Consider the following 18331-nt stretch of genomic DNA (forward strand, 5'->3'; position numbering starts at 1 on the left):
GGGAATTGAATGCAAAACCCTTTCAATTTGAAAAGGACTACATGGGGAAGTGAGGATATTAGCAGGAGAATTGATTTCTTCCTTTATAACCACATGAACACCCTTAGATATCCATTATCAAAATAGAAAACATAGAACCACTACACTGAAAAATTACATCACTTCATACTGGCATTTTTAATTTTGTGGCTCCTGTTTTCATAACATTTCTAGTTCTGGATGGTGACTTTATGTACTTAATTTTAAGAATAAAATTAAAAAAATATACCTTAAAGGGAAAATGAGTAAGCAATCAGGTATCTGAAAGACTTCAATTAACATTTTGACAAGTTTCATGGTATGCAAACTATTCTAATGTAATCAGTTTTCATTAATTTAACTCCTTGAATATGAGAAAACAAATAAACTACATAAATGTCCAAGATGCTCTGCAGTATACTTAAGTTCCATATTTCTACAAGTGTCAGCTCTGGAACCATTTTTTCGGCTCTTAAACTTTGCCTTCCTCATCTGACACACACAGATCCTGGAAGTATTCAGGCTCCACACTGCAGTTTGTAACACACCAAGTGCACATGAACAGTATGATGCCATGAAGATTTTTTGCCTTTTCTTTTATACCCCTGTTATACCTTTTTACAGCTTCTGTATTCCTAGTGCTTTTTGCCTACATTCTTGGACTTGTTTGTCAAGCTAAGAGACCAAACATTTTAGAAGCTTCGTAGCTAGGGATCAGTGTGCCCCAGACCCCAAGCTCCTCTCCAGAACACATTCTGTAAACAAAGATAGAACCATCCAGGGGAAGGTTCCTTGGGGAGGGGGGCTCACTTGAGCCTCTCATTGGGGAATCTTTGATAGATATGCTAATTAGTAAAACCTATAATGTTATACCCGATCTTTTGGGTGGGCATTTTGCGGGGTGCATTTCGATGCATATGACCTGGACGTGTGCACCTAAGGATCCTTAAAATAAATACCTAAGTAAAATCCCTTTTCCCCTTCTAACCGTGTATGACTCTTCATTTTAAGACCAGGAAAAGGCATCAATACATGCCCTGATAAACTATTACTTATTCAATAATGACATATATTTTACCACATACAATTACTGTGATCTATTACTGCAAGTTGCACTTTATTTCTACAGCTTTGCAGCATTTTATTTCTGAAATTTTACTTGCAATCTGATGTCTCTGCCACCACAGCATTGTTATAATCAAAATTAATAGGCCAAGATAGTCTTCTAAAATTAAACTCTGATCTGAAAGGTACATTTGAACATTTGGGGAGCTCTCTTCAGATGCTGACAGGGAGACAAGTGAGCGGATGTAGAGAGAATCTGGATATATGGTTCACATATGGGCCTAACAAGAGCAATCTCTTCATATAAAGACACTATTTCTCATGCTAAGTCTACCTTGTTTTCTAATGTCAGCTGAAAGGAATGTTGGAATCTGGGACAGTTTTCCACATCAGAATCTGTTATTTAACTATCTGATGTCAGAATTATTGTCTCTTTTCACAGAACCTCTGTAGTTTGAGGTTGTTTTGCTGTATTTTGGAGGGTGAGTTGATAAGGACTATGAATGCTACACCCTCTTAGGAAATCTTACTCTTCTTGGTTATTTTTCCACCCAAAGCAGCCTGAAATTCAGGTACCCCAACTGATAAGGATTTTTAATTTTTTTTTTTCAGTGTTGTATTAGAACTATGAGATTACCCCAATTCAATAAATCTGGTTATTGGTATTGCCAAGTATTGAATATTTTTAAGCACAAGTCCTTCATCTGAGCCTACATGGAAAAACACAGGTCCCAAACACTATGCTACACTAGTTGTCATCTAGGGCTTCCTTTTGTACAGCACAGAATCCAATATGTCAGCACAAGACAAAAGCACTGAGTAGGAAGAAGAAGAAAACAAATCTTGGTTGCTAAGTCAGCCTGTCATGTAGTAAACGTTTGTGTGAAGCCACACACCATATGACCCAAAGGCTCAGAAAGCTACAGCTAGGTTAAAAAAAAAGTACAGTACAAAGGAAATCCGGTTGCAAATATGCAGAAGGTAGGATGTGGACCACCACTCATTGTGGGGAAATCTTTTACTTTACTCTGATCAACATAAAGCTGTACCTGAGGTACAAAACTTTGCTCAAACAGGTTTGGAAGAAAAACGCCAATACTCATTAATGCCTACAACTCATAACATGCAATCATTTCACAGCTTTATCTTAAAAGATGTTAGAAAAGATCAGTACAATATTAAATCCACACAGCACAAAGATGCCCTGAATCCAGCAATGTCAGGATCTGTAGCACAGCAGGGGTAAAAGTGAAACACAACGCTTGGAGAAAAATGGCTATAGTTCCCAACAAAGTGCTGAGAAGTCTCTGTCAGCTGCCAGACCTCAATGGATTCACAGGACTGGGAAATGACCAGAACTCATGTCTAATGGATTTAAATAACTGAGTAAAACCAAACACAGCAGCACCTCCAAGCTGTGCAATCCCAAGCAACAGCTTTGAGAAAAAAAAGCACTGGAACACAAAACAAAACATATGAATGTGCGAGGCACTGTCCAAGCTTACCTCAGTTTAGGCAAAGTCCTCAGACAAGGACGGTAAAGGCAAAAGTTGCCACTTAAGGCTGTGAAATTATTTTGCAGTTAAGTTATTACAAGCAACAGAGGGGCTTGAAGGTTTGCAGGTACCTATGAGTCACAGGGTTCACAGACCAGTCTTCATTTAGTTCTCCATGCCCAAAAGAAATGAAAAATTCTTTTTCATTCAGGGTCCTAATTAGGATGATAGTTGGAAGAAATCCCAAACCATCACACTTGAACAATGTGTTTACACCCAGACTCTTTTGTAGCATACTGTGGGGAGAAAACTAAGTAAACTGAACAAAGTACTCTGCCTCACCTAGCTGGGGTCTGAACTTGGTTCCAACTTTTGAAGGAGTCCAGGCCTTTTGAGGGAACTCAGCCAGTAATTCAGGCAAAGATTTATTCAAAGGAAGAAAGAAGCTTGATTGTTTTCCCCCTTTTTCTTTGTCCTCCTCTTTTCTTTTTAAATAAAAGCAACATCTCCGATTTGTGAGCACAGTTTTGAAAGGAAGGGAGAAAACACCATTACAAATAGCAAGCAAAGCTTTCAGTTTATGAATCTACTAATTCATCCATGAAATATCCAGGTTGCCTTCATCATCATTTCCAAAACACCATATTACATAAGGTAACAATGGAATACTAGGCTGGTCTGTTTCCCATATTTTTAGTTGGCTCAGCTGGAAAGTGAATACAGGCTATTGCCCCAGGATGAGTGAATAATTTAACTCAAAGGCAATTTTGCACAAAATTACTTTCACAACTGGAAAAAAAAAAAGACAAAAAAACCCCTATGGCTAGTCAGACTCCTTGATAAACATAAGAAATTGGGTTTTTCCCCCCTAACTAAACTAGTACAATTCACAAAGTTTAGTTCATGGTGTTGCTGTTAAATAAGGGAGGTATATATCTTGACATCAAAACACCGAGCTCTTCTGTGCTAGCTAGGAAATTGCTCCTACACTAAGTGTCAAGTACAAAACCTAGGCATTGCATCTCAGACAGTTCTGCACTGGTCTGGTTGAAATCCCTGCTCAGGAGTAAAATTTATGCTAAAGTAGATGCAAGACAAAATCCCCAAATTGTAGACCGATAATTTAGAAGAGGTCTGTTGCATGTGGAAATGTTTTTGATCTTCAGATCATAAACTCCTGGAGGCACAGATCTTCTTTAATTACATGACTACAAAGCACCATGTGTTTCCATTATGCTATTTAAATAATAGATTTAATTTGAATTTACATTTGTTGATGTAAACATTACTGACTGTAACATTATCCTGCAATCTGATGCAGAAAGTCACTGAAGTATTAGAAAAAAATTTCTTCCCAAAACGTATACAAAGGAAAAAATCCCCAACTGTGCTATTTGAAAATATGAATAGAAATTAGCTAAATAGAACAGAATAAATTTTAGTGGAACAGAAATTTTAGGATGATATTTTCACACAAACAACACTAACATCTCAAGTAATTCTAATTTTTAATTCTGTTCTACAGTTATCTGTTGTGTTTATGGGACCAAATGAATCCAGATGTTTCCAGCAACCAAAGTTCCACTGATTATTAAAAGGAAAGAAAGTAGCATGGGAAGGCTCACTCATTTATCTTGCAACACTGCTTTAACCAAAGTGCAACTGGGGGACTCTGCTAATGAATTTAACTATCAGGATGCTAATCAGTTCTGGTTCTTACCAAAATTAATTTAACCTCTGTTTTTGCATAAATAGTCTCTGTTGTTTAAAACTTTGTTTGGGGCTGCTTCTGTACATTGGTAGGGGCTCAAATGGAACAGGGTATACTGGGTCCAGAGACAATTCAGTGAAGAACAGTTCAGAGGGAAGCATTTGTATAAGGTAAGCTTTTCCCATGCACTGTTAATAGAAGAAAAAACCCCATAACCAAAACACCCTACCCAAAAAACCAGAGCTGACTATTTCTGTATGAAAAGGATTTTAGTTTTGTATAGATGACCCGCAAGCATTTCTAAAAGATGCTATGATTTGTCTTGAGAGAATCTAGGTTAAAACAAGAAAAACATCTACGTTCCATCTATATGGAATGTACTGGTCAGTTTATGCCATGATGCTATTAAAAAAATTACTTTCAAATTGTTGAGCTTGCAGATTGTATCTAATCATAATATCAACATTAATAATAACAACAACTTAGTCTAAAGTTTGCCAAAATAGGGGCAGTTGAAAGTGGAAGCAGACAGGAAGACAGAGAGAAAGTAATAATATTCTGTAAAGATTGTACTGGCTTTCAGTTCTGAACATATAACTCACAAGACAACTCAGCAAACAAGTAGATTGCATGAAAAATTTTGAACAAGCAGAGGTTTTTGTTCACTGTGTGCATCCAAAAAAATTTTTTTTCAGAAGATCCAGAAATCTTCAGAACATTTTTTCCAGAAAATGTTCCCTCCACATGTACTGATGGAATACCTAAAATTACCTTAAACACAAGAAAAACATAGAAAGGTAAAGGGAAAAGAATATAAAACACCACTGTAAGAATATTTTTCATATTTTTTCTTTGAAGTTTTTATCTTTTTTCCATTTTCCTTGATTTTTTTTTTGTCTTGTAGTATGTGAGCCCTCTAACCCATTCTTTATTTTCCTTTTGTCCTTTCACTAACCTGCAGAAGGAATGAGTGGAAATATAAGGCCTTCTGTCTCATCTAAAAACTCACAGGCAGAAAAAAAATCCTGGATGTAAGTAAAAAGATGATGGGCAGAGAAAAACCAAGTAAGTATTTAAGTTCTAGGTTTGAAAAATGTCCCCTTATTAGATCCAGATCACCATAAACAGTCCCAACAGTGGGGGAACACTCAACACTTTAGATGAAGGATCAACAGGAATTCACATTAATCTTGAGATTTTGATCACATCTTTAACAAATGCACATCCTTATGGCAAGGTACTCTGGAATGCAAAAATTTAATTTATTAAATATGAGAAAAGCATAATATTGACAACTTTCTTAATACTTTGCACATTGCAAAGACAGTTGCTATAACTTGTTTTGCTCTTGATGTTCACTTCTCCATCCCCAAATCTCAACTGTGCAACCCTCTAAGAGGGTAAAACTCTTTGTAACTACCTACATTTTTTCATCTACTTGCAGTTTTGAAATCATGTTTGGAAAAAATGCAGTGAATCTGTCAAAATTGTTATGCACAAGGGTACAGGCCTCCCACTTCAACTTACAGCAGCTACCTAAATGATTCTAAGAGGAACTGACCATTTCCAACATGTAAGCACAAAAGTAAAGCGCTCTTCTTGGAGAGCAAGAAAAAAATAGCTGAAGTTTCTTGAAACACTATGTTGGTAAAAGCACATGTTCCATCAAATGTGTGTTATAAAAACTGGATGACCAAGCCATAGGCATTATTTTCAAAATACCAGCTCAGACATTAATAGGACTTAAAAGAATTATCACAATGTATTTACCATAAAAGCAGTTGTTCTAAGACCTAGTAGCTGGATATTTACTGCAATACTTTGGTGACCTCAGAGAAGTCAGTACAACTAATATTTCAGTCAGAGGGTGAGGGGCCCTTAGATTTGATGGAGTCCTTGAAGAACTGGGCTTCCATTAAAAAATAATGGAGCCCTTCTTCATTTAAACTGATACATCAGGGCACTAGTTCTGGTGCAGTAGGTGTGTTACCAGCTCCTGGATTAGTTACAGGAGGATGCACTACCAACATTCAGTCTCACAGATATAACAGCATTATTTATGTTCATATTATGGAACAAAACTAAAAATATTATTTTGAAGTCTTTGAACATTTCAATTTAGCATCTATAAAGATAGAGAAATTCTTCCTGTTAATATGGAGGAGTAATGCTGTCTTGATTCTCGCCACAGACTATTGATTTTACATATATTTACATGAAAGCCACTGTGTGAGCTTTTCATGTAGCAGTACCTTTCTTAGTAACAACACAAAAGACTTTGTTTCTTTTGATACAGCTTAAAAACTGTTCTGTAAATACAGAAGCTAGTGACTTAACATCCTTTTTTCCCCCTTTCTCTATCTCAACACAAAACACTGAAATCAGTATTTCAGTAGTGAATTCCACAAAGTGCTTTTCCCCAAAGGAACTTTATGCTCATAACATTTAGGTCAATTTTATATTGAGATAATTTCATTGTCCACTACCATTAAGTTCATCATCTGCTTCTTTCTTTGTCAACAAGAGCATCTTCTAGGTCAGGACAAACATGGCATTGCTCACCTTTGCCTAAGGCAATACAGATTTGGAAGCACAAGCCTTCAAGACCTAACTTCCACAGAACATGTAACGATCCCAAATACATATCAGGGCTAACCTAGAAAGTGCTTCCAAGGTTCTCCTACAACAGACTTATGAGCATTTACCACTCATAATCTTTCTCTGAATTAGACCACACAGAACACAGTAACACAGTGAAAGGAAAATATGTCCAAGAAGTAGTGGTCAAAGCCCTTCTCCTACTACAGGTGCCATAGGACTTCTAACACTTCAGTAGAATACAGGATTTTTTCAAAAGGGTTTTGGCTGAAAGACTCTTAAATATTGTAGATTGCACTGTACTCATTTTATCTGAGTCACGCAGATCTCACTGTCACTTGGATCTTCTCTTCCAGGAAACCTGGAATTTCAAACACGATCCTTGGATAACTGACCATCAGTCCATTTTAGAACAATAAACTCAATGAAGATGACTGCACTCAGCTTTAATATATATTTTTCCATGTCAATCACAACTGCAAAGAGTAAGAGGTGTAATGACTGTTGCCTCATTGTGATCGTTATGGTGTCCTTTTATTTTCAGAGACAGCGTCACATATAGAAATGATGGATTTGATTTCCAAGCTGTATTATCTCACATAATTACCAATTCCTTACAAAATGAGCAAAAAACTCTACCTTGGTCAGAGAGTTCAACAGGGCAGTATCACAAATAATTGCCTGCTACGATTACCCTTTCTGACATGAAGTTTGGACTTCAAGTCCTATTCTAATTCAGTGGCTTCTACTTTTGTTATTCACTACCAATTCCTCTGCACCCAGCAATGTCAAGAGGTCAACAATTAAATTGTTTGGAATACACATGATCGTAAGAGTGACCCTATATTATATCTTCATTTTTTCCCTTTGATCATCCCTTTATTTGACTGCATTTCAGTAAATTATCCATGTAGTTTTTATTTTGACAGCTCTCTTTACAGCAGTAAAACAAAATGTGTGCATTGCAAATGGCAAAGATTCAAATTTCAGCTATGTTTATCCAAAATAGCACTGAACTGCTTCTGTACTTATGCTATACTGCCTACAGCCTTACGGAAGGGGAGACAGATGGGATGAATTTAGCAGGGAAACAGCTGTGGCTTGAAGAAGAGACAAGCAAAAGTTTTGCTATCAGGCTTCATTATGTATCAAGGTACCAGTAAAATGTGTATCCGTAAGGCAGCCAAAAAAGTGTTTTTCATTTGACTAGTGATAATTACCTTTTCTCAACAGCTGACAATGTTCTAAGCACCATTAAATAGGTATAATAATTAAGCAATAAGATAAGACAGGCAGTGCCTTGCTGGGGATTATTGCTTGCCTCGGGTGTGTTGCGAGGCACAAGGCTGAAGGGTGAGTGACTTCAGCCACCCGAGAAATGTAATAATCCCTCAGAAATGCACTGCCTGGAGTGTCTTCTTGCTATCAAAAATGGAAATTTTAAAAGGACAAAATGCTAGACACATTTCCTGTGGATTTTATTAACATGGGTTAACATTACAGAAAGTCGATGAAGAAACTCCATTTCTGCCCAGCCTATGAAAATCCTTTCCCAAAGACACATATGCCTCTACTCAGCTTGTCTGAGCATTTTATTCATAAAACTTATTTGAGAAGCACAAGTATTTGTATCATCTAACACATGCGTAGCAAGGCACAGAAGATTGTAGCAGCCTTCACAATGGTAAAAGTTAAAGTGCTTTTAAGTCACATGCTCCCAAACATTTATTCTGTGCAATTGTCTATGTTTGGTATCAATTTACAGATGAGCTTTTTTAGTTCTGAAATTGTATATATATATATATATACATATATATATTTTTAATATGAATATAAAAGGTCAGGCACTCAAATGATCCAAGCAATAGGGAAAAAAGCCAAACAAAACAACCCGAAAACCCCCAAAAACTTTTTTGACTACATGCAAGTCACATAGCTAAAACTAAGGCTATATCCCTGGCAGTGTGGGAAGTGCTAGTGCAGCACTCAAAAAAATTACATCGCTTTAAATAAGCTGAGAAAAATTTACTGTCATTTCAGCCGTGCCACTGAGACAACATTCTGAAAGTGGAGACCTGAAACTATTTAGCAACCTTGAATTGAATCAAATCAGAATTCTAAAGACCATTCAGGATCAGGCCCCAAGTAATGAGATATATTTGGGACAAGGATATCTTTCCATATGTATAATTAAAGGTGGCATCTGGCTCTCTGAGGTTAAAAAGAACTTTAAAACAATTTTAAAACTACTTTCCCTTTTCTTCCTCGCCATACTTGACTTTACAGTTCACAAAGAACAACTTGAACACAGAATAATCTTATTATCTTTTTCCATTTCTTTCATATTTTCCATCATCACTACTTTATTCCAGAACCAAACTGAGAAGCCCTGCTGAGAAGCACACACAACACTGTCTTGAGTACCCTAGAAATACAGATGCTAAGTAGGTCTTATCACACTATCCTTCCTTATAGACACTTCCATAATCTCTATTTCACTAAAACTTTTGCCATTAGCAGTTGAAGGATTTCACATTTAAGACCACATTTCTAGAAACTAGCCCAATGCCTTTTACTATTTGACTACTACCAATTAGCACCATCACAAGGCTTAATAAACAGTTATTTTTTAGCATTTCATTTTTTCAGGATGGCAATTTTTTTAGAGCGCACTCAGAAACTGATAAAGAATATGACTGGAGTTCTGGAAGTTTAAGTTAGACAAGGAATAGGCAAAATAAAGTTCTATCTGTGTTTCAGCTGACAAAAACACTGGTCTCGTAACGCATAAACTAAACACTTACTGGTTTGAAAGATGGAAAACAAAGAGCATGATGAGAAAATACCCCACCTTCAAGAGCAACACTGGCATGGAACTAGTGGCACAAGACACATCAAGGCTAAACAGATTTAAGAAACAAAGGCTAAAGAGATTTAAGAACAGGTTAGATCTATGTATGGAAAATAAAGAGCATCCACAGTTAGATCAACTTCCACAGGAACAGTATTGGATCCTGCAGAAGCAATCAAAACACTGAAGTTACTGGGAAAAAGCAGTCTTCCAATAACCTTGCAAAACTCCATCACTTACTATATTAAAACATAAATTATCATTAGTTTGTGTCTCCTTCTCTTACAATAACCTTGAAAGTAGGCAGGTGCATAGATTTTGTTACAGAGCTGGTAAATTTTCATGACACACTTGCAAAGCTCTTTAAATGTTACTCATCTGTCTTCATTTTCAGTTCTGAACTCTATGGGAATGGAGGGTTTTAAATAGCCTTTGTCTGAAAATCTCAGAATCATACACAGAGATCAAAACTGGACGGAAATTTGCTACTGCTTAAAGCATTTTGCCAAATGGGTTAATAGTTAGATTTTACTATAATTGTGAGTTCATTGAAAGCTTAATAGCAAGATCCCAATTACTGTCGAATATCCCAATTAGGTATTTGCTGCTAAACTACTACATAGTGGTAGTCTCACATGGGCTATTTGAAAAGGACTTGGGTGGGTTTCTTCACTTGTGTTTTTATAATTTTTCTGACACATCACAAGGATATCACAGAAATACAGTACAGGAAAATGAACTTTGAAAATGCAGATGGAAAATGATACAGAAGAAAGAAAAGAAGGTGAGTGTAACAGTCAGGGACTTCAACAATTTTGTTCAACAAGATTGTTAAATGTTTTGGGAGGAACATGAACAGCTAGGGCTGTCCTCCAGAGTTTATACTACATTGGAAAGGCTATTACCCTTTCAGAAAGGTAAACCTTTATTCTTTAGTGCTGGGTACATTTGAGCAGGTAACTTAAAGAAACTCTAGGTAACTTGAATGAACAAGACCAACATGCTTTTTGGTGCTCTCTCTTGCCATTAAACAACTATGTTTTTATGCACAAGGAAGCAAAGGAGTATGTTGACCCAGCTTGTTCACTTTGTATTTCATATCTCTGGGGGAAACGCTGAGGAAGACTGGTCCGTAACTACTACCTTGGACCAGAGCTGCTTCTACCATGCACTGAAGGCAAAGTGTTTCAAAGAAGATAAGGTGGTCATGAAGGGATAAATTGGTGGATTAAAACAATCATGTATCACCACCAGAAGCAACCCCTATCCAAAATTAAAACTCTTGCAGGTGTGTAGCAAATGTAGGAGAATAAAATGGGGTTTCCCTGGAAAACAACGGGTGCACTTCTGTCCAATTATGCACATCTTTTTCAGTGTCAGTTATGATCTGCATAGCGACAAGAGTTTCTAGATCTTGCCGAATCAAGGAGAGTCTGGGCTGAGCTGTCAAAGACATCACCTTTATCCACCTCCATTTTAGAGGAATCAAGAATGCTTCGTTAATGCTAAATTAACATTTAAATTTGAAAACCAGCAACTGTGCTGACAACAGAAAGTAACAAGAACAGCCTGGAACCTTATGTTGTGCTGTTTTATATCACACATATTTCAGGGCTTTTTACATTCCTGGTAGACAAGAACACAAGCTTACTATTAGTGAGCTGTAGGCTTTGACTCAGTTCATGATGGCATGAATATGAACTATCCCCCTTTCTGTTTTGGAGAAGGCAGAATACATTAAAGCAGTAGAGTAGAAGATATTCTCAGAAGTGGACAATTACCAGACTCTTAGCAGAGGGGGTGTTAGTCAGAGAGTTGGTAGCTGTTGAACACAGGAACAAGCAAACCTGTTTTCCCACCTAGCTTTTCTTTGAGACATGGACCAATATGACTCTCCCAGGTATTATCTTCCAGTTTCTAAAACAATGAAATTGCCGTGGCCAGCAGACTTGATGTGCAAAGTGAACACAGACACTGACTTCCCCTCTACACCTTCTTCTTCATACTGACTGTATTGTTATGCAATTAAATCAAGTGCAGCATTAACTAACCCTCAAAGAAGGTAATTCAGATAATTATCAGCCCATTAACATGACCTCAAATGCAAAAAAAGGCTGCAACTAATTCAGAAATGAAAGGAATATATAAGGGTGTAAAGAGGTAAATGGAACATGAGAAACTGAAACATAAGCTAGATCAAGAAGATTTGGTCACATGAACCCTAAACTCTTTGACAGCTCATTTTTTGGTAAAGGAAATGCAATAAATCTTACTGGCATTAACTTCAACAAAACATTAAATATCATGCCCATCAGCAATTGTTAACTAAGTTGTAGACAAGTGACTGACTAAAACAAAGAGCACAGCCAACAGGAACAATTGACAGGGAAGAAGAATTCTAAGAGAATTTCTTCACATTTAAACAGATTTTTTGAATATTTTGAATTATGACTCAGCACAAAAAAGGAGGAGTGGGCTGATAAATTTAAGAGATGTTATCAGCTTTGAGAAAATCTGGGATACTGCACAGAAAGAAATAGATGACTCAGAAGATTGAAACAGCAGACACGGGATGGAAGTCTTACACTATATACTCAATGCATTCTCAGTTCATAGCAAAAGTCTCTGCAGAAAACTTGAATTTACTTGGGAGAAAAAGGTCCCGGATGCACTTCTTAGTGCAGTTGTCAAAAAGACAAATATGACTCTAGGATCCATCGGTCAATGAATTTCTAGTAAATATATCAATTCCATATATACAAATACATTCAAATGTCCCCATCCAAGACCCAAGACAGTCTTGCTTGCCCACATCCAAAAAAAATCAACAATCGGAACACCAAGGTGATGAAGAGCTTACTGCAAAAAGATGAACAAAGGAGGAAGGCTTTACTTCCAATCAGAAGTAGGACTGAATAGATACATTCATTGTCTACAATTATTTGCATTACCAGTGCAGATTCTTTTGAAGAACTACGTGTCCCAGTTTTGGCTCAAAGACAAGTAGGTACAAACCAAACAGAAATTAATTCAGACCAAAAATAAGAAGGATCCCAATGAGAAGATCAGTGGAAACAGTTGCCAAAATTGGAACGGTGAAGCCTAATGTTTTATACAGAGGATCTCAATACATTCTCCAAGAAATATATATGTATATAAACTATATATAGAGGTAAATATATTTTAGATACACACACTTGGAAACAGACGAACACAGTACTCCGTGACCTAGAATACATCTTAAAGAACATTATTAATTTCCCTAAATATCTCTCCGGAAACTGGGTAGGATATTTCCCTCTGCTTCTTATTTGCTTCTTAAGCCTGAGAACTTATTTGCACACTATTTTGCAGCATTTTATGAAAATCTTGTATTTCACTCTTTGTATACTTTTTCAATTTTTCTAACAACTAAGAAAATTTTTGCTTTGTATGTTTACTGTTTAGGTAATTCGGGAATAAATCTTTTAAAACAGTGTTTGGGGTCTTATAAACATATAATTTATGAACCATTTTGAATGGCAATATTATACATACAAAAGCATGAATAATAGATGTATTTATACCACACTATATATAGATATCTATTTAAACTGAGAAAGGGAAAAATTAGTTTAAAAGATACGTAATAAATAGACAAATGATGAACTGCAGAAGAAGAGGGAGGGAGAGATTCTGGACATCCAATTTCTATTCCAGAGAATTCGAACTGTGTGGAAATACCCCAACATTAAACAAAAGCCAAATAACACTTTCAGACCCCAACAGGATTTGCAGCATATATTTGTGTGTATGTGTAGACACATTCTCTATTCAGTATTTCCTAATAGTAGTTCTCTGGAGTATGCATTTCTCAATCTAAAATATGAGTCTATTAAATAGTAATAAAAATATTAAGTAATAGTGATAACCCCAAGTACTGGACAGAGCTGAGAGCCTTATCTCTCTGAACTGCAGTGCTGACACACAGTGACCACAAAGCTTTTTACAAACTCCTTGTATGAAGGGCTGCACAAACAATTATGTATCTCCAATTGCTACAGCCATCCTGTTACAGCAAAACCATGCCAAAGATTATGTGGGCATGAGTAATGATGCTCAGGAAAAAGTGCAGCAGACTGCTCTTTACACATTGAGACAATGTGAATATCTTTGTATCTTTAGTATCAAGGGTTCTATGGACACTACGTATGTTAATCTCTCTTTTCAATTTAAGAATGGATGTATTTTAAACTAAAAAGCCACAATACAGTGCATTTTTATTCCATAATTGCATTGCAAAACAGATGATTAGTCTAATAAAAATATAGGAACAATTGCCTCACCGTCACTTAAAAAAATACACTAATCTATCAATAGAATAAGGAAGATAAAGTATTCAACTGAGAATGAACTGGACTGGAAAAAAACAAAGGTCTTTTAGGTAGTGACATAACCTAAGTTCTTCCATCCATCATTACTTCTTGCAAACACACATACACACAAAAAACCCCTAGAGCTTTGGGCAGAAAATGTGAAATTTCAAATGCATCCTGATTGCTCCAGTGATCAAGAAATAATTTTAATTAGTTGTTCTACTGAAGATTTTCCAAGAAATCCAAAATCTCTATTCAGAAGTGTAATAGTGACAGCAAACCAGCTATTGTGATTTTACATTTCAGTTATTTGAAAATGCTGGTGTTTTCTCTCTATATGTCTAAATTCTTGTAGATATGTGTTCTCTCATGCACACATGATCTTGCATACACTATCACTTAGTAACAACAACAAAAAAAGAATTTAATGGTGGAAAAAAGCCTTTAAAATCCCTGTCAAACTGAGTATCACATTTTCACTCTTTGAGTGGTCCATTTAAAGATTCATTATAGCTACTCTTCCAGATTAGCTTATCCATAAGAACCATACATTTTGCCATAGGTAGAAAACAAATATAATTTGTCACATGTTGTGCTATACAGACATTTCTGCACAGTTGCTGCACTACACTAGAATGTCTGAAGGGGAAGACACCCCAGGTAGTTGGCTGCAGACATATCTCAGCAACATGGCACGTAGTTACAATTTGACACATAGAGTCTTTATAAATCCAATGTCTATGAAGTCAAACAAATCTCCTTCTTATTTATAGTAACAGGCGAGAGCAGATCTCTGCCGTCTTGTTACACAGATGGTTGTAACATTTTTATAGTTAACTTACAACCACTGATGCCTAAGGAATAGACACACATCTGCCCCAAACTGCCAGTCCTGTAGGCTCTTCTTTTTAACTTTAGCTAGCAAAAATGCAGTTGAAATACGTCTAACAGTGTCACCTCCAAAAAGCTACCACAACATAAAGCCCCATACAAATTTGCATAAAATGTATTATTATTGTTAATGTTATACAGATTGGACAGTGATCACATGCATTACAGCAAAAATTACAGTAATATTAACTGTAACCATAAAACCTGAGCGTAAATTCATAGCCCCAAATTCCATATGCTGAACTTCGGAAAAATGTTTGGAAAGAAACTCATTAGAAGCTTCTAAATTTATATTTTATTAAGAAGATTTTAAAAGAGTCTTCTATTTCATACAAACTACTGGCCAAATGCCTTTTTTTTCTTTAACTGCTTGATAAAAAGTAAAGGCATGTCTGGCTCATCTTCAAAAAAATAAAGAAATTGCCTAGGATTTTCTTCTCCCACTTGAAGATACTATTCCATGTTTGCTGTATTTCCACACATCACCTGGGCCTTCAACTGGAAACGTACACAGGAAAGAGCTAAGATATATTTAATTAAATGCTTCCCATTTTAGACACTGTCTGTCCACAGAAGCAATCCTCTAAACAGCTGACTTACAATCAAATGCTTGTTTTACAAGAAGAACAGATGCAGAAAAGTGAAGCCATAATTGAACCTTGTAACTACAAGAGTTGTTAACTAAGTTCAGCGAAAGTTTAAATAGCTTGATGAAATCCTGACCCATGGCACCTTGGGCAAATAATGCTTATTCATAAGTATATTCAAACATTAATAGATCCAGGCAGGTTCTTGTCTTTTTCTTCTTACTCTTCAAATTGGAAAAGAGTTAGTGAGAAAGTGGATCTGCATTTACAGAACTGGTCTAACTACAGACATGAAAATGCATACCTGGGAATTCAGTTTGAAAACATATTAAGGAAATAATGAACCAACTTTATGCATACAGTTACCCAATTCATTTGGCTCTGAATTTTCCTTCATCTGGAATCTATTCAAATTATGTAGAGTGAAACACTGAAAAAACCCCAAAAAGATAGAAACCTTTAATTTTGCTTTATATTCTTTTTATTCTTGGCTAGTTTCTACCTTTACAGCTGCCTTATAAGAAATTTTGTACTTTCTTCTATCTGCTAATTTCTACTATGAACACAAATGTACATAATGGGAATCTGAAGAATTTAGATTTATACAGTTTGCTTTGAGGTTGCAAATTTATAAAAATGGACTCTGCTACGTAACAGATAAGAACTTATTTCTGCAAGATTCATATCCATGAAGTCACACATAATGACCAACTCCACTGGACTCTTAACGTGTCACCTTACTCCTGCAAACTATACATCTTTTGATTCAAGTTTGCCTCAGTAGCATGCGACAACTGCATCATTTAAGACGGACATCTACTTCTTTTAATGCCATATTTCACTGAGTAAAAACACACTGAAAGGGCTGGATACTTCCATTACACTGAAAAGGCTGATTCTATATCCTGTTTAATGACGGCAACTAAAGTAATCTCTTTTTATAAACTTGCTTATTTAATTTTGGACTGTATTTATTTGCAGCATGTATTCATACAGAGATAGGAATGGCAGTAAAAGACTTATCTTGTTCACTTTCAGGAGTGTGACTATTATGATTGCCAACACACTTTTGCTACAAAAGAAATTCTGACTGATCAACTCGATCTTGCTTCTTCCACAAAACAGTTGTATCAGGGACTGTCGTACTGTCCCTGGAGAAAACACATATTGACGGAGATTTCTTCTCAAACAAATATCACAATACCTCATTACTCAAATGCAAATGTTAGGTCCCAAGTTTAGCCAAAATCATTTTGACACAAGAAATTTTCTAAAGATCCAGAATAACAGCAGCCAGAAAATTAGGTCAGAATGCACTTTGTGGGACTGTGTTGCAGCAAGACCACTGCTATTTGTAGCTACATACAAAGGAGAAACAAACGTGTTAAGAAGTAACCATCGTTAACAGTATTTTGCTGCGCTTATTAATATCTAAGTGATGGATGGAAATCTGACGCAAAATACATTATTGTTATTTGTTGTTCTGCTTTTACTAAATAGCATAGTCAGATCTCTATTTTTAAAATCAGAAGAGAAAAATTACTATTTTTATTTAGTGGAAATCTTTCAACATAAATATAAGGAACTGGGAGATTTATTTGTTGTGGTAGTTATTCGTTTTGCTTTTTTTTCACCTAGATTTGTAAACTTCATAAGCAATTTACAGCATTTGGGAATTAATCCTCAAAATCTACTACAGTGTTCACATGGAAATTAAAATTAGATTACACTGATTTTTAAAAGCCGTTTAGAATATCAGTCATGTCACTTATTAGTTGGATTTTAAATTAATAGAGTGTAATATGACAATTAAAAATATGTTAAAAGAGCCACCTCTTAAAATGCTGGGAAAGTATAATGTTCATGTTTCAAACACACCTGATTATCTCTGCCATATTTACATACTCTAAAATATTAAAAAAGACAAATGCTATTACTGCCCTGTTTTCTCTCTCTGTTGTCTGCAAAACAGCAGCAGAAGGTAAGGCATTGCCTGCAGCATGACCACTCTGCTTTCAAACCACTTTTGTGCTCTGGATTAATGCTTTCAGTCTTTTCTAGTGCATAATCATTGCTGCTGCAGCAAAGAATGAGCAACATTTTCCAGTAGATCTATTTTATTTGGTTCTGATAGAGGAAAGGTTATCCTAAAAACTTACAAAGGACTCTTAAATTCTACTATATACTCATAATTCTACAGAAGAGCAGCTTGGAGGAAAAAGAGGGTGAAAAAAATTTTCACGTGAAAGTAACCTTGAATCCTCAGTCCTACATATGGTAAGAATCTACCACAACTAAAGGAATCAAAAGGGAGGTGAGATAAATGGAAAGATTATGTGGTTACACAGATTCAGGACGCAGTTGCAGTGTTTTGAATTTCTTTGTTCTCTGAGCTATAAATGATGATGACAATCCAAGGTTACAGAAGAACAGGATGAAGCACAGACAGAAATCTGAAAGGGAAGAGGAAAGCAACGGTTCTGGATGACTGAAATGAACACATGAAGTACTTGCAAGAAAGAAGCTTATATAGACAGAATAAAGAGATGGCAGCGAAAAAAATCCCCTAAAATGTAAATAACTTTAAAGAAATCAGCATACAGGACTGGCTGCTTTAATACATGCAATCTCTGTTCCTCTCAGGTGGTCAATGATCAAAAAAAGCAAACAGAATTTTTCCCAGTAAGGGCTGTCTAGTCCAAATAAAGTTAAATTTGCATTTTGCCTTTGACTACCAACAAGAGGTCGCCTGGATGATT

General features: G+C 36.0%; 1 protein-coding gene across 6 annotated transcripts in view; it reads right to left on the reverse strand.

The window, feature by feature from the left end:
* SDCCAG8 (SHH signaling and ciliogenesis regulator SDCCAG8) overlaps positions 1–18331 on the reverse strand; it is a 109030-nt gene that overhangs the window by 20448 nt on the left and 70251 nt on the right. The window lies entirely within an intron of this gene.

Source organism: Corvus moneduloides, chromosome 3 (assembly GCF_009650955.1).
Source record: "Corvus moneduloides isolate bCorMon1 chromosome 3, bCorMon1.pri, whole genome shotgun sequence".
Classification (NCBI taxonomy): Eukaryota; Metazoa; Chordata; class Aves; order Passeriformes; family Corvidae; genus Corvus; species Corvus moneduloides.